A 24972-nucleotide genomic window follows, 5' to 3' on the forward strand; every position below is an offset into this window, starting at 1 on the left:
GACGGTGCAGAGGAGATTTACCAGGATGTTGCCTGGATTGGAAAATGTGTCTTATGAGGCAAGGTTACCAGAGTTAGGGCTTTTCTCTTTGGAGAGAAGAAGGATGAGAAGTGACTTGGTAGAGTCTACAAGAGTATGAGAAGATTAGATAAGGTTGAAGTCAGCGCCTGTTTCCCAGGGTAGGAGAGGCAAACACCAGAGAACATCTGTGCAAAGTGAAGGGAGGAACGTTTAGGAGAAATATTGCACTGTTGAGATGGTGTGGAGGAGATTTGCTGAGACCCTGTCTGAATTGGAGAACATGCCTGATGAAGCAAGGTTGATATAGATCGGGCTTTTCTCTTCAGAACGGTGAAGGATAGAGGTGTGTATGAAGGTAATGTACAGGGTGGACAGCAGTACTTTTTCCCTGATGTGACAATAGCAAATCTTTTTTCAGGTGAGAGGAAGGAAGTTTATGGGAAATGTCCGAGGCAGCACCACTTCCTCATGCACATCTCCTGAAGGCCGACAGTTTCCAGTCGGACAGAAGTCCCTCTTTCATGTTGATTATCTACTTCTACTGCAATAATGGAGACCACACAGCGGCTAACCATTTTTATTCCACACTCCATTCCTGCACTGACATGTCAGCCGCAAATCGGAGGAACAACACATAATTTTCCACCTGGCTACTGTCCATCCAGATGGCATTTATATTGACAACTTTAGTTTCATTAAAACTCTCCCCATCCTTCTGTCTCCTTTACTCCAGACCCCCACCCCCGCTACCCCCATTTCATTCTCCGTTAAGAGAGCTACCCCCTCCCGCTATCATTTCTCAGCTATTTGTTCTACCTCCCACCCTGATCCACTGAAAACATCTTGTCTTTTTGCCTCCTCCATCTGCCTCCATCCTCCCTTCTCTCCTCTCTTCTCACCCCTCCCCCCCCCCCCCACCTTTTCATTCAGGTGCCCAAGTGTTTTGTGCTCATAACTTGCCAAAGGGCTCAGACCTGAAACATTGATTACCCATTATTCCCTCAAGATGTTGCCTGTCATCAGCCTGTATCCCTCCAGACCATCCTATCCATGTCCCCCTTTTTCTCTCTGTTCTTTTATCTCTATTCTCACTCTCTGACAGCTGCCATTTAGTCATTGAGCTGCTACTCATATTTACAGCTTATCTCCATCCAATGTCTCCCCAGTTTCACACAGAGTCACATCTCTCCCCCATCCCCCATCGCCACTGCAGATTTATAGCCATCTTTTGTCTTTTCCCCAGGTCTGACAAAGACACTTTTTACTTTTTCCTTGTTGCGTGACTGATGTTATCTTTGGATTTTAGATTTCCCGCTGTGTCCAGTGATCTCTTTGCCCTTCCCTGAACATCCTCCCTCCCTGCCTTAGGCTTGAAAAAACCCCAGGATGAAACGTTGACCATCCATTTCTCTCATGGATGCTGCCCGAACCGCTGGGCCCTTTCACCTTCTCACTTTGCTTCATGTCGTGTACATTTGTCTTGAGTAAACTTATACCTCTCACTTTGTTCGTTTTAGATTGGTCACAGTGTTCGAGCTACCGAAAGAAAATAGACACACACACCGAGATCAGTTCAGTTTATACAAGTATTTATTACTAAATCTAAAGCTGAATTCACACTACAATATGCAAGCCCTTCCCAATTATACTTATCAATGCCTGGACTGGTCCCAACTGCCGAAGCGAGGCAACGACTGCACACTTGCTGTAGGTTGTCGAGGCGCCGGTAGCAGCTTCTCCACCTCCCTCGACCGTGACGTTAGCTGGACTCTTGAAGTTCTTCTTCTTGCTGAGAGATGTTGCTACCTCTTGGAGTGTCTCTCCCTTCAGCAGTGGGACCATGGCTTATATTACCCAAAAGTTGTTTACTTCAGATCTTATCTCTTTGAAGAAATGGTTTAATAATCTTCAAAGTCTCCTGACAGTCTGCGACCAACAAAAGAAAACTGCATCCTGGGCCCCATGGTGGAATTTAGATGTGTCTACTAAATATGTATCCTAGGCCTCATAGTGTAAACCAGATGTGTCTACTAATTCTAAAAAAAACAGGCAAGTTCTCAGCCTTGCAGCATCAGAAGTAAAAGACACAGTTTAAATCTTCCATTACAACATTCCCAGCTTGCTGCTGAGCCAGTGGATTATTTAATGGAGAGACTGGTGACAGGATCAATGACCAGGTCTGTCTCTGAGCAAGAATTCCCTCGGACACCAAGTGTTGAGATGCATCACCCTCTTTATTGAACAGTGAGAATACATTCCCGGCACTTTGGAAAACAAATGAGAAAGACCCCAAAGAAGACAATTTATTAAATCCCCAAGAACAGCTGTGAATGGGCTGCCTGTGAACAGGAACCATGGTCCATGAGCAAGATTCCAGTCAATGAGTTGGGCTTCCAACAGCACCCAGTCTATCTCACACTCCGTGTTCCCAAGGATTTTGCAAACCAGGAACACATCATATCTTTAAATTTGAACATTCCCTTGTTTTGTGTTTCATTCCGAATCAGCTCAGACTGAAGCCGGGAGCCCCACATCTGGCCACTCCATGATTTCACCCACCATAACTTCAGTGCTCTGTGCTCCCAACACTTCCATTTCCAATCAGCTCTTTCCACATCGTCTGTTCCTGTTTGGCTCAGTGTGACCGGGATAAACATACACACAATCCATCCTAGTGTGTCGACGGAATGCTCTGTGACTGTATCCGTACTCAGGAACATCACATTCTCAGTCTGTGCACAAATTGTTTCAAGCAAGATTAGAAAGGGAAATTCCCACAGGGATTGATCCCTGTTTCCCAGAGCAGGTCCCACCCATTTACAACCGTGCTGTGTGGAGACTTTGAAGAAATATCTCTGCCTTGATGGCTCCTTGCTCAAACTCCCCGATTCCTCACCAGAAGAGTTTAAATGTGAAGATTCCTGTACTGGCTGAGTGATTCCCTCTCACCCACAAGGCAGTGTTCATCCTGCGTGGGAATCATTGATCAGGACCCCAGGACTGGACCAAAGCTGTGAACAGTAAATGTTAAATGCAAGCCAGTAAATAGGAAGGGGGCTTGATGCTGGAGTTAATGTGGCTGGTTCACTGCGAATGAAGTGTGAGCTCCCAACACAGCAGCTGTGTCAGTGTGAGGCAGTACCTGGCAATGGCCAGCAGAGAGCAGTGTTCATACAGGGGGCCACAGGGGATGGTTCAAATCCCCAACAAGACAGGGTTAAATCCAACATGTGTAAATCACCCTGAGCACATAACAAATTCCTGGATGGACAAAGTGGGTCAAGCAGCATCTGTTGAGGCAAAGGATGGTCGACGTATCAGGTCAAAACCCTGCGTCAGGAATGAAAGTGGAGATGGACAGTATAAAGAGCTGAGAGGGAGGGATGAGGGGACCTGATGCAGGGTCTCGACACAAAACGTCGACCATCCCATTGTCCCTACAGTTGCTGCTCGAAATGCTGAGTTCTTCCAGCAGTTTGATTTTTGCTCCAGATTCCAACATCTGCAGCTCTTGTTATCACCTTGAAGATATTTCGTTCCACTAAGATTACATAGAAATGCAGGTTGTTGTTGTAGATGGGAGACATGCGTTAGCAATAAGAATAAAGTTCAGCACATCTCACTGTTTCAAACCTTAACGCTTTACAGAACCTCTGAGTGAAGTTCAGTTTAATTTTTTGACTAAAATCTTTATAAGACCACGCGTGTTATACCATCCTAAGTAGAAATACAATTGGTCAAAGGAACGCTGATCTTTCTCCAAATCTTTCATTAATTTTTTGGCCAGATCCACATAATCCTCCGTTGTACTCTCAAAAGTTCTGTAAAAAATTCAAATAAATACAAAGTGACTTTATTGGTAAATTGATAACAGAACACTTTCCCAATCACTGAGTTTCAAAGGGAGCTGGTTTCATCACTCACTCTGGGCTTGGAACACTGTCCACCTCGGACAATGAAATGCAGAGACTGCTCTCCGCCGTGGGCTCAGAAATTACTCCCCCTCCCTCAGACCTTCCCTCCTCCACCCTTATCCTCAGAGCAACTCCCACCTCCCTCCTGGGTGTGACGACTGACCACTGTTAGGAGGTACGTGGCACAGGACTCAAGTCGGAGAGTCTTTACACAAGGGCAGTGCAAAGCTGTCACCCAATCTGCATTGGGTTGATGCAGTGCAGACGAGAGCCCAGTGTGAACACAGAATGTCATCCATGAGGTTGGTAATGATCGAGTGAGTAGCCGCCTTTTGTAAAAAGTCTGTGTCTATGGATAGTGGGATGGGTAAAAACAGAACGTTGAAAGGTGCGCCATAGTTCAGGCCCTTCAGCCCACATTGATGAGGCCACAGAATAACCTGCTCTATGAAGTTCCTCAACTGAATAACCCTCCATCATTTCTCTGTTCCATTTACCTAATAATTCTCCTGACGATCCTATTTAAATTGACTCCAGCACCATTGCTGGCAGCACTTTCCATGCACCCACCAATTATCAACACAATATCAACCCTGTACTTACTCCGAGGCACCTTAAAACTATGCCTCCTGGTGTCAGCAATTTCAGCCCCTTGATCAGGTCATCCTTTGATACTCCAAGAAGACAAAACCAAGTTCACTCAAACAATCCTTATAATTCATGCTCTCCTAACCAGCTCCATACCTAAAATCATCCTCTATATTGTCTTGATCATATCCAGATCTTTCCTGCAATGAGCAAACCAGAATTGAACACAATATTCCAAATGGAGTAGAAACAAGGTCTTGTACAGCTGTAACAACAACTCATGGCTCTTAAACCTGATCTCACAATTAATGAAAACTGACACTCCATACTCCTTCTCAACACCGCTATCAATCTGTGCTGCAGCTTTGGGGGTCTTGTGGACACGAACTCTAAGATCACTATGTTTGTCCACATGGCTCAGAATCTCCCCATTGACATTGTATCCTGCCTTCAAACTTGACCTATCGAAATGACCCAGTTCTGGGTGAACATCCATCTACCACAACTCAGCCCTGCTCTGCATCCTATCACTGTCCCTCTGGCAACCCCCCACACAGTCCACAACACCATCTACTTTCATGTCAGCTGCAAACATACAAACCCACCCTTCAACTTCCTCATCCAGGACATTTATAAAAATCACATTGAGGAGGGATCCCAGAACAGGTCCCTGCAGAACCCCACTGCTCACGGCATCAATGCAGAATACAAACCCCTTTCAAACATGCTTTGCCTTCTCTTGGCTGCCAATTCTCTATCTACCTCCTTGGATTCCACACCTCTTTATTTCCTGAATGAGCCTTGCATGGGAACTTTATCAAATGCCTCACTCAAATCCATATACACTGCATCCACCAGTCCACCTTCATCAATGTTCTTTGTTACATCCTCAAAGAATTCAATCAGGATTATGAGACCCGGCCTTCCACTGATGAGGCCATGCTGACTTTCCCCAATCTGATTTTTCCTCTCCAAATGCTTGTAAATACTCTCTCTCAGGTCATTCTCCTACAGCTTGCCCCAAGTTAGACTCATTGGTTTATAAGTTCCTGGATTATCTTTACCCTGTTTATTTCTAGGGAAACTACATTTGAAACCCTACATTCCTCAAGTACCGCCTCCTGTCTGTGGTGACGATGCTGTCATATGAACGTTCAAAAGACTGGGAGGCAGGCACATGGATGCAAGAGAAATAGAGGGTTGTGGGTGTAACACACAAAACGTGCTGTAAAACCACAGCAGGTCGTGGATCATTCATCCATGAATTGGTTTGAGGCTGAGTCCATTCATCAGGAATCTGGATTGAACAGGTAGATGCCAATGAGAGTTATGGCTAGAACCTGGAATATTATAGCACATAACAACAGGCAATCGACCCTTCCAGTCTGTGCTGTCAAATAGAACTAGCCATTACCACTGATTTGCTTTCATTCCATAACCCTCCAGAGCTCTCCTGTCCATGTATTTATCCAATTTATTTCTAAAACACAAGGTTGAATATCCATTCACTACATCAGATGGCAGCTCATTCCACACCCCTACATCTCTCTGAGTGAAAAACCTTCCCCTTGTGCCTCTCCCCCTTCAGCGTAAAGTTACCACCTCTCGTATTTATCTCCCCCAATCTACGTGGCAATATCCTCCTCACATCTTTACCCCTCATCATCTAATGGACCTCTTTCAAGGCTCCCCTCATTTTTCTTCAATCCAAGGAGTATTGTCCTAACCTGTTTAATCTTTCCCTCTAACTCAGTTCCTGAAGACCTGGCAACATCTGAGTCAATCTTCTCTGCACTCTTTCAATCTTATTGATATCTTTCCTGCTGCTGGCCGACCAGAAATGCACACAATATTCTAAGTGTGACCTCACCAATCACATGAATAATTTCAATACAATATCCTAACTTCTATACTCAATACTTTGATTTATAAAGGCTAAGATGCCAAATGCTTTCTTTTCAACCCTGTCCACATCTGACACCATCTTCAGGGAACAATGTACATGTATTCCCAGATCTCTCTTCTCCTCCACACTCCTCAATGTCCTACTATTTAATGTGTATGTCCTCCACCCTGACTCACTTTTCCCCTGTGCAAGACCTAACACTTATCTGCATTAAATTCCATCAGCCATTTACTGGCCCACCTTCCCAGCTGGTCTGGAGCACTCTTCAATCTTCCTCACTGTCTACGACTTTCCTATCATCGTGTCATCAGTAATCTTGCTGATCCAATTCACCACGTTATCAACTAGGTCATTTATATAGATAAAAAAACAATAATGGTCCCAACACAGGTCCCTGAGGCACACCACTCGACACAGACCTCCCGTCTGAAACGCAACCATCCACCACCACTCTGTTATCTTCCACCCATGCAATTTTGAATTCAGTTTGCGACCTCTCTATGTATATACCTGTGTCCTATCCTTCTGGGCCAAACTCTCATGTGGAACTTTGTCAAAGGCCTTACTTAAGTCCATATAAACAACATCCACACCCTTTCCCTCATCAACTATCTTGGTAACATCCTCAAAAAACCCTACAAGGTTTGTTAAACACGACCTACCATGCATTAATCCACGCTGATGTTAAAAAGGGAAGGATTAGATGGTTATGTAATAGGATTACATAGGTAAGCCCAACATTGTGGGCTGAAGGTTCTGCACTGTGCTGTAGTGTTCTATATTCCATGCCATGATTGAGACCCAATGTGTCCATGTTGACCAAGTCACTCCTGCTGGTCAGCATTCAGTCCATATGCCTTGAAACCCTTTCCTCTCCCCGTACCTGTCCAAATGTTTTATGGCCTTTGCAATCGATCCCACATCTGATTATACCCTCTCGTTACAGATATCTCTGCGCTGGATCAAAGATGGAGATGGTACACCTAATCTAGGCCACTACTGATTTTGGGACTGTACACCTAATCTATACCACTCCTGAGTTTATAAAACTCTCCAACGTGCCACTCCTTCACCCAGCATTCCATAAGATCCGCAGCCTATCCAACATCTCCATATCATTTCAAGCACACTGATCCTGGTAACGATCTCCTGAATCCTCTATTCCAAGGTAATTAGAAGTGGAGGACCCACATTTAGAGAAAGGTGTGGGAGATTCAAAGAGGATCTGAGGGAGACCTTTGTCCCCCAGACACTTAGGAGTTCCTGGAACGAACTGTGGTGGAAGCAGAGACTCTGATACCGTTACTGAAGTGTCCAGATGGGCAGTGAAACCAGCATGGCCACGGGGCAAGAGCTGGAAGATGGGATTGACAAGTGTGAGAGTTCACTGGTTGGTGTGAACATGATGGGCTGAATGGTCTGTGTCCATGCTGTCTGACTCAGTGACAGAATTGTGTAATGGCCCTGGGACATCTGTTTTTGGACCTTGAGAAGAAGGGGTGAGAGGAGAGTGGCAGAAATTAGATGAGATATGGTGAAGGTCTGGGAGAGGAGATCATGGTTAAGGAGAAGAAGAAATTTCAGAGACACTGGTGTGGAAAGTCTCACACATGTCAGAGACTGAAGACAAGGGAGAATGAGAATGAAGTCCTCACAGGAGGCAGGGAGGGAGGAGGTATCATCAAGGAGGTTATGCGAGACCGTGGGCTGCAGCGGATATTGGTGTGCAGCCCATTCCCTTAGATGGAGACAGAGATCTGGAGGGGAAGGGATGAATCACATGGTCAATGTGAGGGTCATGTGACCAGTTCCAATTTCTTTACCCTATTAATGCTAGTCAAGGTCGCAACTAATATGGACCAGACAACTCACCACAGCCTGGCAGAGCCTGAGTGTGGAGCTGTTGGGCACAATGTGAAAATGCTTCAACAGGATATGCCCCAACAAATCTCACCTGAAATAAAATGAGTATGTAGGAAACCAAAACAAATCAACAGATGGATCTGTTGGCTGAGGTGGACTCTGAACCTGAAGAGGTACTGAAATGGCAAAGTTTAAGAATGGTTTTAGAACGCCATTTTCAATTGGAACCTGAACTCCCCAAGGTTCAGTGAGGGGAACGATTGTACCTGTGGAAGAAAGAACAATTTACAGTCACAGTGATGTATCAGCAATTCATTGAATTTTTCATTGTCCCTCGTATTAAGATACAGTGAGGAACTGTGTTTCTCGTCCTATCCAGGAAAGTGAACTCATCTCATCTACGACATTCACCAGATTGTTTAGAGTGACACGGTTCAGTTCAGTGTTTATTGTACTCAGATGTTAACTCTGTGTCTCTCCCGAGATGTTGCCAGACCTGCTGAGTATTTCCACCATTCTCTGCTGTGATTAAAGATGGCAGATGGTGCTGGGTGTTGGAAGAATCCCATCCCACCTCATCCACCACAAACCAACAACCAGGTCCACCTCAACCTAGTGCATGGCCACCAGACGTCTCTCGACTCATTCACGGTCCATAGGATTCATCAGGGACAGGAAGACATTGAAGTAAATTGGAGGCTCGAGCAACAGGCATCTCTCACGAGTTGAGCTAAGGACTCCTGGTAAAAATCATTTCATTGGCTTTTTAATTCTTTCCAAACTGTCTTAAATTTTCTGATTGTTTTACACAAACATGCACGCGCGCACACACACACTCACAAACTCACACACACACACACACACACACACACACACACACACACATATACACACACACACACAAACTCACACACACACATATACACACATACACACACACTCTCACACACACACACTCACACTCACACACACACACACATACAAACTCTTCCCACTCTCAGTGCTGTGACATCATAGAATCCGGATACAGGGAGAAACTGCCTGACTGGATCATCCCACGGTGATCTGCCCAGCTGAGTTCCCTCCCATCGTCTCCCTACTTCAGTCTCAAGAAGAAATGAGGGTTGGAGAACTCCAATCATCTGAAAGTAGTAATTTTTTGAATATTTTATTGATTCAACATATATAATTTCAAAAATTAAGAATATTATACCATAACCATATAACAATTACAGTGCAGGACATATCAGCCCCTCTAGTCTGCACCGATTTAAGGGAACTCTACTAGTTCTACCTACCTGCTCCCTGCCCATATCCCTCTAACCCCCTCACCTACTACACTCATCCAAGCAGCTGCTAAATGACAAAATTGACCCTGCTGCAACCACCTCTTCCGGAAGGTCATTCCATTCACCCACCACTCTCTGAGTGAAGAAGCTTCCTCTTAAGTTACTTTTAAAGTGATGCCCTCTAACCATTAAATTAGATCCCTTATTCCAATCTCTCCTCCCCTCAAGGCGAAGAGCCTATTCACATCAACTCTATCTATTCATAAGTACATTATAAAGGGTTAACAAACATACACTGAAACTCTATATATAGAAACTAAAATCTAAAAACTAAAAAAGCTACAAAAAATATCTAACCCCCTACTCCTCAAAATTTAAAAAGAATATATGAAAGATATCAACAAATTGGAAAAGGAGATAACTTGATTAGAAAAAGAAATTCAAAAACCATCTTCTGAGGATAAATATAGAACTTTAGTCATAAAAATAGAATATAATACAATTTTAACATAGAACAGAGAAAATGATATTACGATCAAGCAGAAATATCACATAAATGTTTTGGCTTGGCAATTAAAAGCAGAACGATCTTCTAGGACAATTAATGCTATATAACAGGATAATGAAGACGTGACATCAAAGACACAAAGTCTTAATGACCTATTTAAGGAATTTTACGAGAAGTTATGTACATCTGAATTACCACAAGATGAAGAGGCTACAGAAAATTATTGAAAATTTCCATCTTTGACTCAAGAAAGTTTAGATTGATTAGGGAGTCCTTTTATTGAGCAGGATATTTATGATGCACTTATTAGTTTACATGATAATAAATCAGGTGAAGATGGGTTTCCAGTTGAATTTTATAAAGAGTTTAAAGATTGATTGATTCCATAATTTATCTAAGTAATAGAACAAACTTCTAAACAACATTGTCTTCCAGAAAGGTTTCAACGGTGATAATTACGGTTAATCCTTAAGAAGATTGAGATCCATTAAAACTGATATTTATGGACCTGAATCTTTGTTAAATGTAGATTATAAAAATTTTTCAAAAGTATTAGTGAATAGGATTAATGAATATCTTCCTGATTTAATTTACATGGATCAGATGGGTTTCTTTAAAATAGACAAACTTCGGAGAATATAGTAAGGTTATTAAGTATAATCGACTTAACACAGAAAAAATATATAAATCTTATTGTAGATTTAGATGCGGACAAAGCTTTTGATAAGTTAGATTGGGATGTTTTAATTTAGAGCGCAAAGTAAATTTGGATTTGGTATTAATTTTATAAATTGGATTAAGACCTTATACAGATGTCCCAAATCTAAAGTGATTCCGAATGGACAAATATCTCTTACCTTTCAAATTAATGAGATGTAGTACACAGGGGTGTCCTTTATCACCAGCTTGAGTTGTGTGATGGAATATTTGGAAAAGTTTTTGGGCGATAATTTGGTAAAATTACCAGTGGAAGAAGGACGGCCACCACGTTGAGGGTCGTTAATGACTGTCTTTATTCAAATTCAGTGCTCCCCTTAAGGGCAGCATGAGCTCTGTCACCTGGTGCATTGTGACATTATAATCTCTGCCCAGGGTGCGCGCTGGAAGGGATGCTGGAATCAAAGAGAAACCTCTGACAACAACATTCCCCCATGGCTGCCCTGCCACGTGGCAATACAAGTGGGGCCGGTTCGCCAAGAGGACGTGCACCGCCACACATTCCCCCCAGAACTGGCTGCGTGGTCTGTCACTTTGCCGGGTGGCACCGGCACTAAGGCGCAGCTGTCTGCACCGGCTGTGGTAAGTCCAGATGGGCTGCCTTCAGACAGTCCACCATGAAAAATTCCTCTCTCCCCCCCTCCCCCCCAAGGTCCAGGGTGAAGGTTCCAGCGAACTGGTCAAGACTTTGTATGGCCCCTTGTAAGGTCGCTATAGCAGCGTACCTTGTGTCCCCTCCACACAAAAATTAACTGGAACGAGTCGAGCTCTTTTGGGAGATGTAATGTCTGGGTGCCGTGGTGTGCCGGGGGTGGGTGAGCTAAGGAGGCCAGTTGCCTGCGTAGATCCACCAGCAGGATTTTGTTGGTGGCCGTGGTATCAGGGTCTGGGCAGAAAAACTCACCTGGCAGGGAAAGCGGTGCGTCATAGACCATCTTCGCTGCTGAAGCCTGCAGGTCCTCCTTGGGTACCGTAGTAATCTCATCCGCCCAGTTTGATCCAGAGAGCCTCACCATAAGCGAGGCCTTCAGGTGCTTGTGGAACCTCTCCACCAACCCGTTGGACTACGGGTGGTATGCTGTGGTGTGCTGGAGCTTGACCCCCAGGTGTTTCGCCATCTGGGTCCACAGGGCAGAAGTGAATTGCGCCCCCCTGTTGCTAGTGATGTGCGCCAGGACTCTGAAACGGCCAATCCATTGGCTGACCAGAGTCCTGGCCCACGTTGACGAGGAGGCCTCCTTAATGGGGACAGCCTCTGGCCACCTTATGGCCCAATCTATCACCGTGAGGAGGTAACGAGCCTCCTTGGACACTGGCAGGAGTCCGACGACATCAACGTGGATGTGTTGGAATCTGCGAACCGCCGGATTGAAGTTCTGGATGGGGGCTCGCATGTGTCGCTGGAACTTGGAGGTCTAGCATCTGGTACAGTTCCTGGCCAGTTGCACCACCTCTTTCTTCAGCCCATGCCACACAAACCGATCGCCAACATCCGCACTGTTGTCTTTACCACTGGGTGAGCAAGGTCATGGATCAGACTGAAGATCTTCGGCCTCCAGTGTGGCAGGATCACAGGGCGCGGCATGCCTATTGAGATGTCGCAGAGCAATGTGTCCGGGCTGCTAGGCACCCGGACATCCTTGAGTTTGAGGCCCAAGATGGTGGTCCGCAAGGCGTGTGTCTCCTCATCGTTTCTCTGTGCCTGATCCACTTACTCATAATCCAGACCATGCGCGAGAGTGTTGATGGCTGGATGGGAGGGCACATCCACCACTACATTGACCTTACCAGCCCTGTGTTGGATGTCGGTCATGAACTCAGACACATACGAGAGGTTGCGCTGCTGTCTGGCGGACCATGTTTCCTTGGTCATCACCAATGCTTGAGTGAGGGGCTTGTGATCCATGAAGACAGTGAGTGGCCTGCCCTCGAGGAAGTAGCGGAAATAGCGGATGGCCAAATACAGCGGCAGGAGCTCTCGGATTTTGAGCTCTGGCAGGCGCAGCTGCTTGCTGTAAAAGACAAGTGGGTGCCATTGTCCATCGAGCCTCTGTTCCAGAACACCCCCCCCCCCACCACAGCTGTAGCTGAGGTATCCCCGGAGAGTGCCGTACGCACCTCCGGCTACAGGTGCACCAGCAGCAGGTCGCTTGCTAGAACCTACTTTGTCGCAACAAAGACCTGTGCACCTCCTCTGACCATGATAAAGTCTTTCCTTTGGTGGCCATGAGCGTGAACAATGGGCGTATGGTGCGCACAGCTCCGGGGATGAAAAGATGCTAAAAGTTCACCATCCTGCGGACTCTTGGAAGCCTTTCAGGGTGCAGGGTTTGGGAAATCGTTGAACAGCCACTACCTTCTCTGGCACTGCCCCACGTGCTGAAATGGTGTGTCCTAGGTGTTGATCGTGAGTCTGAAGTCTGTCAGCTGGGCAAAGAGTGTGAGGAGGTGGGCTTTGTGTTCATTGTGGTTGCAACGGGCAATGAGAATATCGCCTAGGTAAATGAACACAAAGTACAAGTCTTTTCCAACCACGCCCATTAGGCGCTGGAACATTTGGGCCGCATTCTTTAGACCGAAAGGCAATCACAGGAACTCGAAGAGGCTGAAAGGGTGATAATAGCTATCTTACCCATGTCATCTGGATGCAGCAGGATCTGATGGTATCCCCGCATGAGGTCCACTTTGGAGAAGACCCATGTGCCGTGGAGGTTGGCGGAGAAGTCCTGTATGAGTGCCAGATGATTCCCAGTTCCTGGAGCCTGGAGAACTCATGCTTTGCCAGCTGGAGCTTCTCGGATGGCAGCCATTTTGGTCTAGCATGCAGCGGGGGTTCTGTGTGGTGATGTGGTGGAAGACTCCATGCTGGGGCAGGGCAGTTTTGAAGCATGCCTCTAAGATGGTGGGAAATTTGTGGAGGATCGCATCGAACACATCCCTTGTGGCGTATATGGTGGTGATTTCGGGACATTGGGCTTCTGCTATGTTCAGTCGGGTGGAGTGGAACATTCGGGCATTGACTAACCTTTTGACCTTCATGTCAACTAGTAGGCCGTGAGCTCTGAGGAAGTCAACCCCTAACGGTGCCTATGGAGGCTAGGACGAACCCGTGGAACTTCTCCTTCCTCATCTGGATCTGTGCACCGCAGGTTCCGTAGGTCCTGATGGTGGAGCCTTTGGCTGCCCACAGGTTTGGACCTTGAGATCGGGTGGGAGTCTCTAATACTGTGGGGGGGGGAAGGATTCTGAGCTCAGCCCCTGTGTCCACCAGGAATCGGCAGCCAGTGGATCTGTCTGTCAAATGAAGGAGACTGTTTTTGTGGGCAGCCATCACAGCCATCAATGGTGGCTGGCCTGGTCATTTCCCTGAAACCCGCAGGGCTGGTGGCACTTACAGGTTTGCACTCCCCTGCGCTTGTGGTTGAAACACCAGGTCAACTGGCCCTCCTCTGGCTTGGTCTTGTGAGCAGCTTGCGGTCAGCTGGCTCCTGGTTGTGCCAACTGGTTGAGGGCTGCCTTGTTCTCCCTCTTTTTGTGCCAGAGGGCATTTGCATGGGCTGCTGTTCTCCTTGGGTTCGAGAAGTCTACATCTGTGTGAAGCAACTGGATGTCATCCGGCATCTCTTCCAGAATATCTGGCGAAATAGAAAATAGGGCTTGTGTTCTTCCACCAGGGTCAGCATTTTGTCCATCAGCGCTGACGGACTACGGTCCCCAAGCCCATCTAGGTGAAGGATCCTGGACGACCCTTGCTGGGGAGTTAGCCCGAAAGTTCCAAGCAACAGGTCTTTGAGGATGGTGTACTTGCCCATAGCCGTTGGGGGGTGGGGGCGGGGCTGTAAATGATGTCATTCATCTTCTCTGCCGTATCTTGGCCCTGAGCACTCACCACATGATAGAACATCATGGCAACTGAGGAGATGTTGCGAAGTTAATATTGTGCTTTCACCTGCCCAAACCACGTTCAAGGTTGGTGGGTCCAAATTGAGGGAAGCTTGATGGAGACAGCATTAACCTCTGCTGAATCCATGGTGTTTTGAGTCCAGAAAATGTCTGGGCTCGTAGGGGGTCACCAATGTGGTGGTGTTAGCAGTGGAAGAAACACAGCCACAATGTTGAGGGTCATTAATGACTCATTTTGTTCAAATTCTGTACGTCCCTTTAAGGGCAGCCTGAGCTCAGTCACCTGGTACATTGTGACATCATAATCTCTGCCCAGGGTGGACACTGGAAGGGATGCTGGAGTCAGAGAGAAATGACGCCATTTCCCCATGGCTGGCCTGCCACGTGGCCATACAAGAGGGGCCGGTTCGCCATGAGGATGTGCACCGCCGCAGTAAGTTACATACATAAACACAATTTAAAACATCTTTTTTGAAATACTGAAGAATTCATATTCAGTGACTTTACAAAAACTATGGAGAATGCTATGCACAGTCACAAGTAGGTGCTAATTTAAATGATATCATGAAATGAATGGACTGGAGTCAGGTCATCTGTGTTGTACATTTTTGCAAAGTTTCTGACCTCTCTCCAAAGTGCTCACTCAGAGGTCTTTGAGATGTTTGTTTACCTAAAATAACAGATTGGAGCAGAAGGCTGGCTCCGATTGTTTGCTGGAGAAAGAGGGGATTTTACAAGTGAGAGAGACAAGGACATGTGGCTGGCAGTTGGTATCTCAGATGGAGAGAGATACAGCTGAAGCAGTGTCATCCAGGAGAAGCTTGTTGGAACTGAAACAGAAGTTCCAGAGTGGCGGATGGCTGGAAGTGCTATCTGTCTGATGTTTGTCTTGGAATAAGTAGAACAGAAAGGAACTCGGTGTTAGCCTGAAAGAAAGAGGTTATCATCTGGAGAACCGTGATGGGGCAGGTTTCATCACCAAGATATTGAGGTGACTAAGGGTGGTACCTCAATGGTGGAAATCCTGGAACAACACATCTCTCTCTGCAAACCTACAGGAGCCTTCCTGAGCAGTAACCATTTACCTTTCAAGCACCAAAGCCTGGTGAACTTTATACATGTTAAATTCTGTGCACAGTATAAGAATTGCCTGCAACCAGAGAAATTGGAGAATGAGAAGTGAGATTAAACTGTGAACCAAAGATCTTTTCTTCAATTTAAACGCATGTTACATTCCCGTGCGCTTAGAATTAGAAGGGAGCTAAGTTGGGTTAGTTAATTGTGAAAACATAGAGTTTGATCCTGTTTTCATGTTGAAACACAATTAAGAGCAACTTTTGTTTCAGTAACCATTTGTTGTGGTGAATATCTTTTGCTGCTGGGTTTTGGGTCCATTCTGCTCGTAACAATTGCTCATAAGTTATTGTTGTCAGATTCCCAAGTGAAGTTTGTTAAGTTGGGTTTAATAGTAGCAAGGAAATGTGTCCCTGTAACATGGAAATCCGATGTTTCATTAACATTGGATATATGGCCTGTGAGATTCAAAGTTCTTTTCAATTAAAAAAAAATGATGTGTCGTTTAAGCGATAAATATTCTTTATTTTTGCAAATTTCTTGTCCGTATGCTAATATAATGAAATTATAATTATATTAAAATTTCTTTCTTTATCAGTGAAGTTTTCCCTAAAAGTATGAAGTATGACAAGTTTATAGTGATTTTGTGGTCTTTGAGTGTCAACTGACACAATCCAAATGATTTGCTTGTAATCATTTTAAAATGAAATATCCTATATGTTGGTTTTGGGATAAGATCAGTTTAGGGGGAGGGTGGATCAATAGGGTGAAAGCAGCAAAATTGTCACGCATAGTGTGACGCGGTGAGTGTAGCTGTTCGAGTAACCCTATTACAGCGCCTGTGATCTAGGGTGAATCCAGCGCTGTATGTAAGGAGTTTGTACCCACTCCCTGTGTCTCCTTGGGTTTCCCCCGCTACTTCAGCTTAATCCCACCCTCCAAAAACATATTGGGGTTGCAGCTTAATTGGAGTATTTGGATGACACGATGTTGTGGGCCGGATGGGTCTGTTTAAGGTGCTGTACGTCTAAATTTTAAATATAAAATGGGAAGGTCAAACTGGAACTCTATCAGTGACGGGTGACACAGCAACTGGAAAACTGTGTATGGTTGTGGGCTTCTTGTTGCAGGAAGCGAGTGACAGGATGGAAAATGGGAGAACTCGGTTTGGCCCATTTTACCAATACACTGAGGAAGGACCAAATGTCCTTGTTCAAGCCTGTCCCCACAAGAAGCACAGAACACCAGCTGAAAAATAACATATCCTTCCTGTCAGACACTAAGACTTAAGACCTGTTCTGTGCTGTTGCATTGTAGAAATATCGCACATACCTGCAGCATTATTGAAATGTGAATAATTGAAAAATCTCCCCAGGGCAACCTTTGATGCAGTCTTCAAATCTGATCCATTAATGTACGTATTAAGCCAGAACATGGGTGTGATCTCCTCTTCGAAATATCCCTGGGAAAATGGAAGGAAAGACTTGTCAAAGGACCGCCCGTTACCTTCCTGGGCAGTGTGTGTGTTGGGTGCCGGGTCGTCGGAGCCTGATAAGTCTTAGAACATTACAGCACAGTATAGGCCCACGATGTAGTGCCAAGCTATATAATCAAACCCTTCCCTTCCTCCCACCACCAACCCTTTGTTTTTTTTTACTGTGTTCATCATCTGCTATGTCATGAAAAAACACGATGTAGGTGAAGGTAATGAAATCAGCTGAAATGGTGAGTATTTTTAAGGGGTATTTAACAGGGTTTCTTCAGCCCACAGAAAGTCGCCATGGGTCGCCAGCACAAATGTTATCATTTTCCATGTATACGCTGTCTACAGTTTATTTTGCACTGCCAATAAATGGTCATTCTGCCTCGCCCGCAGAAAAAGAATCTCATGTTTGTAATGTTGTGTACATACTCCCTGATGATGAATCTGAAACCTGAAAATCTCTATTTTACTTGAATGCATGTGCCTGTCTAAGAGTCTTTTAAATGTCCTTATTGTTCCATCTTCACCACCACCCGGCAATGCCTTCCATGGACCCACAGCTCTCTCTGTTAAAAAACATACCCACAACATCTCCCCTAAACTTTATTTCCCCAACCTGAAGGAGATTTCATTTGGTATTAGTTTCTGTCACCCTGATTATCTACACGATGGCTCTCATAAACTTGTTGAGCTCTATTAAGTCTTTGGCACAGGGAGAAAAGCCCTCACCCTGCTAACCTTGCCTGCTAAGACATTCTCTAATCCAGACAACATATTGGTAAATCTAAGCTGCAGCCCCTCCAAAGCTTCTACATCTTTCCTGTAATGAGGGGAGCAGAACTGAACGGAATATTCCAAGTGTGGTCTAACCAGAGTTTGATGGAACTGCAACGTTATCTCACTGCTGTTGAACTCAATGCCCCCATTAATGAGAGCCAGCACGCCTTAAACCATCTTAATTACCTTAACATCTATATGAAATCCTTGCTCTTTATCAACTACAGATTGACATTTACCACCATTATCCCCTCAAAACTGACCAGAAAACTCCCAGACCTGGGACTCAACAGCTCACTGTGTAAATGGATCCTGGATTTCCTCATCTCCAGACCACAATCAGTGAGGATTGGTAAGATCATCTCCTCCATAATCTTCATCAGTGTTGGAGCACCACGGGGCTGTGTTCTTAGCCCCCTCCTCTACTCACTAAACACCTATGTGGCTCAGTACAACAACACCCACAAATTCACTGATAGAAGGTGGTATTGAAAGGGGCAATGAGTTAGCAGACAGGAAGGAGATTGAAAACCTGGCTGAATGGTGCACCAACAACAACTTCACACTCAATATATGCTTTTAAGCTGCAGCACCCGGGTAGCCCTCCTGGAACCTGGGTGAAATTAGTGGGGAAAAGGTGCGTCCAACAATTATTAGGCCAACTCGGTGATTTAAGGAGAATCCCGCCGCCCGCAATGACACAGTAAGTGACGCATCATGCAAGCTAATTCACCCACCAGCTGTCAGTCTCCCTCCCACCATAGATTGCTCTCTCCCCAACCCACGGAGGATGACCCTTCTGCTGCCACGGCAGTCGACTCCTGTCCTCTCTCCCTCACCCCCATGGTAGCCAATCCCTCTCCTCTAGCCCCCAAGGCAGCAACTCCTCTCTTCTCACCACACCCCCACCATATCAGCGAGCCGTCTTCCACTGATCGTGGCACCAGCCCAATCCCCCGCGACATTAACCTCTCCCCCTTATGGCAGAACCCTCTTCCCCAACCCCTCTCCACCCCGGCTCCCTTGGCAGTGACTCCTCTCTTCCTCGATCACTGCAGACATTTCAGCTGGGTTTCCCTGTGACACCATCATGTAGGCACTGATGCCACAGGAGTAACTTTGTTGGCAATTTTTGTTTTCAAGCCGATGGTGGATGTGTCCTGGGTAAGTTTATCTGGGTTCCATGACTACCTCTGAGGTAGGGCAGGGATCTGGTTGACTTTGGACGATACTGACCAAGTCAGACACTTTCAAACTTCCATGTGAGAGGGGCACTGACTGGGCAAATTACCCAGTTAGCCCCATTTTACAAGGCAGCGTGAAAGCCCCTCGAGACACCATTGCTGATTGTTGACTTCAGGAATGGTAAACCAAAGGAGTACGATCCAGTGATCATTGGGGGATTAGAGGTGGAGAGGGTGAGCAGATTTAAGTTCATGGGAGACACTATTTCACAAGCCAAAAATGGCATCTTGAAGAAAGCTCATCTACTTCTCTACTTTCTCAAGAGTTTGTGGAGGTTTGACATGACATGGAAACCCTGGCAAATTTCTACAGATATGTGGTGGGAAGTGTGGTGACCGGCTGCATCACGGACTGGTATGGGGCACCAATACCCCTGAGCATAAAGCCCTGAAAAGGTAGTGGATACAGCCCAGGTAAAACATTTCCTACCATTGAGAACAACTATAGGGAACGCTGATGTCGGAGAGCAGCAGCCATCATCGTTGATCCAAACCACCCAGCAGGTGCTCTGTTCTCTTTACTGCCAGAACTATATCCTGAAAATCTGTAGACACCATTGTTGAAGTAAAAGCACAAATTTCTGGAGAAGCTCAGGGTGTCAAAGAGGGTCAAAGAAATAGGAGCATGAGTTGGCCATCATGCCCATCGGGCCTGCTCCGCCATTCCATACGATCATGGCTGATTTGATCATTGACTCAATTCCACCCACCTGCCTTTTCCCCATATCCCTTAATTCCTTTTAATTTATGTAAAAATCTATCTAACCGAACCGTAAATATGTTTAATGAAGTTTCCTCAACTGCCTCCCTGGGCAGAGAATTCCACAGATTCACTCGTCTCTAAGAAAAACAGTTTTTCCTCATCTCCGTCTTAAATCTACTCCACTGAATCTTAAGGCTGTGTCACCTAGTTCTGCTCTCATCTACTAGTGAAAACAATTTTCCTGCCACAATCTTACTGATCCCTTTCATAATTTTATATGTTTCTATAAGTTCTCCTCTCATTCTTCTGAATTCAAGTCCATACAATCACAAGCGATTTAGTCTCTCTTCATATGTCAACCCCCTCATCTCCAGGATCAAGCTGGTGAACCTCCTTTGGACTGCCTCCAAAGCCAGTATATCCTTCCTCAAGTATGGAGACCAGAACTGCACACATATTCCATGTGCGGCCTCACCAGGACCTTGTACGCTTGCAGCATCACCTTCCTGCTCTTGAATTCAATTCCTCTAGCGATGAAGGCCAACATTCTATTTGCCTTCTTAATAACCTGTGGAACCTGCTACCCAACTTTTTGCGATTCATGCAGAAGCCCTCCCAAGTCCTTCTGCTCTTTCACCATTTAAATAATAATCTACTCCTGTATTTTTACTACTAAAGTGTAGCATTGTTTGTCAGGGAAAATATTGCAGCAGTACTTAGGCAGGATGGATTAGAGGGCTGGTCCAGGGAGCTGTATGGCTGGAACTGAGGAATGGGAAAGGGGTAATCACACTTATAGGTGCGTATTAAAGACCACATAATGGGGAGCAAGAACTAGAGGAACTAATTTGTAGGAAGATAGAAGATATTTGTAATAAACACAGAGTTGTGATTGTGGGAGATTTTAATTTTCCAAATATAGATTGGGAAACCCATTCTGTGATCGGGCTGGATGGATTGGAGTTTGTAAAATGTTTACAGGGTAGTTTTTTAGAGAAATACATAGCGGTACCATTAGAGAAGGGGCAGTGTTGGATCTACTGTTGGGGAATGTGATAGGGCAGGTGATGGAGGTATGTGTTGGGGAGCACTTTGTGTCCAGTGATCATGATACCATTAGCTTCAATGTAATTATGGAAAGGGATACGTCAGGGTCTCGGGTTGAGGTTTTCGAGTGGGGAAACTAGATTTGAGGAGATGAGAAAGGATTTATGAGGAGTGGATGGGGACGATTTGTTTTATGGGAGGTCTTTTAAAGGTGAGATTTTGAAGGTACAACATCTTTATGTTCTTATTAGGATAAAAGGCTGGGTCACAATTTTGAAAGATCCTTGATTTTCAATGGATATAGGAAACTTGGTTCAAAAAAAAGGGAGACCAACAATAAAAATAAGAAACAAGGAATAAACGTGATGTTCGGAGAATACATTGAATATAATTAGAATCTGAAGAATGAGATCAGAAAAGCTAAAAGGCGGTACGAGGTGGTTCGAGCAAACAGGGTGAAAATAGATCCAAAAGGTTTCTGTAAATATATTAATAGTGTGACAGAATATATAGAAATATTTTTGGGAGATAAATTTGGAAAAGTTAGAGTAGGTTACGTACAAATACGTTAAAACAGATCTTATTTGAAAGTACTGCTGCGAGTCCCGGTGGCACGCACGTTCAGGGCAGCTTGTCGGAAGACGTGCATTCACGGACCTCTATGTTGCCGGGATTGTGCAGTACGTCATGGGTCTCGGAGTTACTGGATAAAGTCTGGGCTGTTGGTGAGGGTCAACGGCATTCTGAACAGGCTGGGTCTGGACCTGCAGGTGTCCAGACTAGAAGCAAGATGAAATCGAAGGTTCAAGGTAATTTTAAGAAAATAGTAGGTGCCTTTCAAGTTTGCAAGGATCAAGTGGAAAGTAATAAACAGAAAATAGAGAAAATTGAAGATTCTTTCGTTGGATGGGAGATTCAGAAGAACGACTTATTGAAGAAGATAGACTCTCTGGAAAATCAAAGAAGGTTTGGAGTTGGATAGGGCTCATAGGGCTTTAAGGAGTAAACCATATCCAGGTCAACCACCATGAGCTATTTTGATTCACTGTCTAAAATATCAAGATAGAGAAACTATTTTGAGAGTAGCACATAGATATAAATCCCCATTGATGGTACAGGGAAATAAGGTATTTTTCTATCCAGATCTGAGTGAAGAAATTATGAGAAGACATAAAGAATTTAATTCTGCTAAAGAGCTGCTTTGGAGAAAGGGTTATAAATTTTCTTTTAGATATCCTGCAGTATTGAAATTATTTTATGGTACTTTTCAATCACACTTTTTTGAGAATGATTATAATGTTTTCGTTTTTGCTAATTCTCTGCCTGATAGGGCTGTTGAAAGGCATTTGTCACCTAAGTGGAAGATATCTGTGAAGAAGAATGGAATCAGGAATGGGAATCTCTCAAAGAGTTTGATTGATATTGATGATCCGGAGCAAGTTTTGGGATTAAAATCAATGGTGCTGTGACCTGATTTAGACTTATCATTTAACAAGTCCGATTGGGGGAAGGGAGGTCACTGAAGCTTTCCGAAGTCATCTGCTAACTGTGGGTGGGGAGGGGGTTTATTTCTGTCCACACCCAGTTATGTGGGGAGTTGCTACTTTGTAGTGCTTTATACAAAAATATTTTTTTATTTAAATACATTTAATTTTGTTGGGGGGTGATGGGAACTGTTTTGTTTGGTGATTATTTATCAAGGGAAGCTTTAAGATTAATCTTTTTTTGAATTATTAGAAGGGATAGAAAGAAAGGGAGTATTTTAAGGGAGTTTTAAGGGTTTTTTTGAGTTAGTAGAAGGGATAGAAAGTTAAGGGGGGTTCATTTGTTATTCAAGTTTTACTTTGATAATAATGTCTAATAAAAAGTTTGCAAGGTTTAATGTTCAGGGTTTAAATAATCCAATTAAGAGAAAACAAGTTTTAGCTTATTTAAAAAAGATGAAAGTTGACATTGCTTTTTTGCAGGAGACTCATTCAACCGAAAAAGAACATTTGAAATTGAAGAGGGATTGGGTCAGTTATGTATTTTCATATTCCTTTAATTCAAAAGCAAGAGGAGAGGCAATTTCGATTCCTAAGAAAATACCATTTGAACTTATTTTTTTTCTCGGAATCTGTTGGTCGTATTTTAATGATTAATTGTAAATTGTTTGCTGAGTCATGGTCTTTATTGAATGTGTATGCACCTAATGTTGATGATGAACAGTTTGCGTCTGAAGCTTCTTTAATTTTAAGTCAAGCTAAGGAGAATATTTTGATGGGGGAGACTTCAATTGTGTGTTAGACACATTATTGGATAAATATCTGAAAGTTGTGAAAACATCGAAAGAAGCAGTTCAATTGGTTCCCTTGATGAAAGATCTGAATTTGATTGAGGCCTGGAGAAGATTAAATCCCACTGAGAAAGATTATTCACTTTATTCTTCACATCAGGATTCATTTTCTAGGGTTGATTTTTTTTTAGCATCAGTATATTTGCAAGTACGTTTTATTGAAGCTGAATATAAGAGTAGGATAATTTCTGATCATTCTTTGCTGCTTATCTCCGGTGTGGGGCCAGAAGTAATTCAATCACTATTTCACTGGAGGTTCAATGCAATGTTATTGAAAAAACCAAAATTTGTAAAATTTATGAAAGATCAAATTCCAATCTATTTAGATTTGAATAAAAATACAGACAGGAGTAATTTTATTGTATGGGATGCTTTAAAGGCATTTATACGTGGTCAAATAATTAGTTATGCATCAAGGGAAAAGAAGAAATTTCTGGTAGAGTCTAAATTGTTGGAAAAACAAATAGCAGAGTTGGAAAAGGAATTCCAGAGGAATTCTACAGAAGATAATATGGATTTTTTGGGCAAAATTTAAGCTAAAATATAATATATTGCAAACTGACCAATTTGAACGTTTGATTCAAAGATCTAAGCAACGTTATTACAAGTTAGGGGACAGAGCACATAGAGTTTTGGCATGGCAATTGAAAACTGAACAAGCTTCAAGGATTATTAATGCTGTGAGGAAGGACAATTCAATTACTTTTAATCCTCAGGAAATTAATGACATTTTAATTGTCATTTTAACAGAAATTATATGCTTCTGAGGGCGTTCAAGCGATGGTTCCATTGAAACATTTTTGTCAGGGTAAAATTTACCAATATTGAAGGAGGAGCATGTAAGAAAGTTGGATTCACTTCTTATGGATTTAGAAATAAAGGATGTTATTCAACAAATTCTGGTTTTATTAAACATAGGTATGGTTCGAATAATATTCTTAGAGTGGTTACATTGATCAATGCTTCACATCAGCTACCCAACCTACCAATTGTAGTATTATTCAATGCTGAAAAAGCTTTTGATAGGGTTGAATGGAATTTTTTATTTAGTATTTTGGAGAAATATAAATTTGGACCCTTATTTATTGGTTGGGTGAAAGCACTATATAATAATCCTGTAGCAAGGATGGCGACAAATTGTCAAACTTATCTTTTTAATTAACATGTTAAACTTGTCAATGTTGCACTTTGTCACCAGCCTATTTGTGTTGGTCATTGAACCATTAGCTCAGGCATAGAGACAGAATGAGAATATTACAGGTATAAGGATCAGACAGGATGAATAAGATTAATTTATTTACTGATAATGTTTTAATATATTTAACTAATCCAGATCAATCTTCAATTTATTTGCAAAATTGTTTAGAATTATATGGCAAATTATCTGGGTATAAAGTGAATTGGGATAAAAGTAAAATACTGCCAATTTCTTAAGTAAATTATGATTAATGTAGACAAATTAGTAAATTTCGATGGACTGATAAAATTAAGTATTTAGGGATAATGATTGATGTAAATTTACAATCATTGTATAATTTAAAATATGGAGCATTAATGAGAAAATTTAGAGCAGATTTGACTAAATGGAAAGATTTACCTT

The 24972-nt window shown here is 43.6% G+C and overlaps 1 protein-coding gene across 5 annotated transcripts in view; it reads left to right on the plus strand.

Moving 5' to 3' along the window:
• The window catches only part of LOC138737171 (uncharacterized), a 99980-nt gene extending 75228 nt beyond the window's left edge, over window positions 1-24752 (plus strand). The window contains exons 3-7 of one of the 5 annotated variants that reach the window (XR_011340812.1): window positions 5603-5833; window positions 7376-9035; window positions 22368-22497; window positions 23005-23052; window positions 24123-24752. The gene's annotated coding sequence lies outside the window, so the exon portion shown is untranslated. Of the gene's footprint in view, window positions 1-5602; window positions 5834-7375; window positions 9036-15025; window positions 15143-17100; window positions 17198-22367; window positions 22498-23004; window positions 23053-24122 lie in introns of those variants that run through there. The other 4 variants (XR_011340811.1, XR_011340814.1, XR_011340816.1 and 1 more) reach the window with 4 other exon arrangements.
• The last annotated feature ends 220 nt before the right edge of the window (window positions 24753-24972 follow it).

This window comes from Narcine bancroftii, chromosome 6 (assembly GCF_036971445.1).
Source record: "Narcine bancroftii isolate sNarBan1 chromosome 6, sNarBan1.hap1, whole genome shotgun sequence".
NCBI lineage: Eukaryota > Metazoa > Chordata > Chondrichthyes > Torpediniformes > Narcinidae > Narcine > Narcine bancroftii.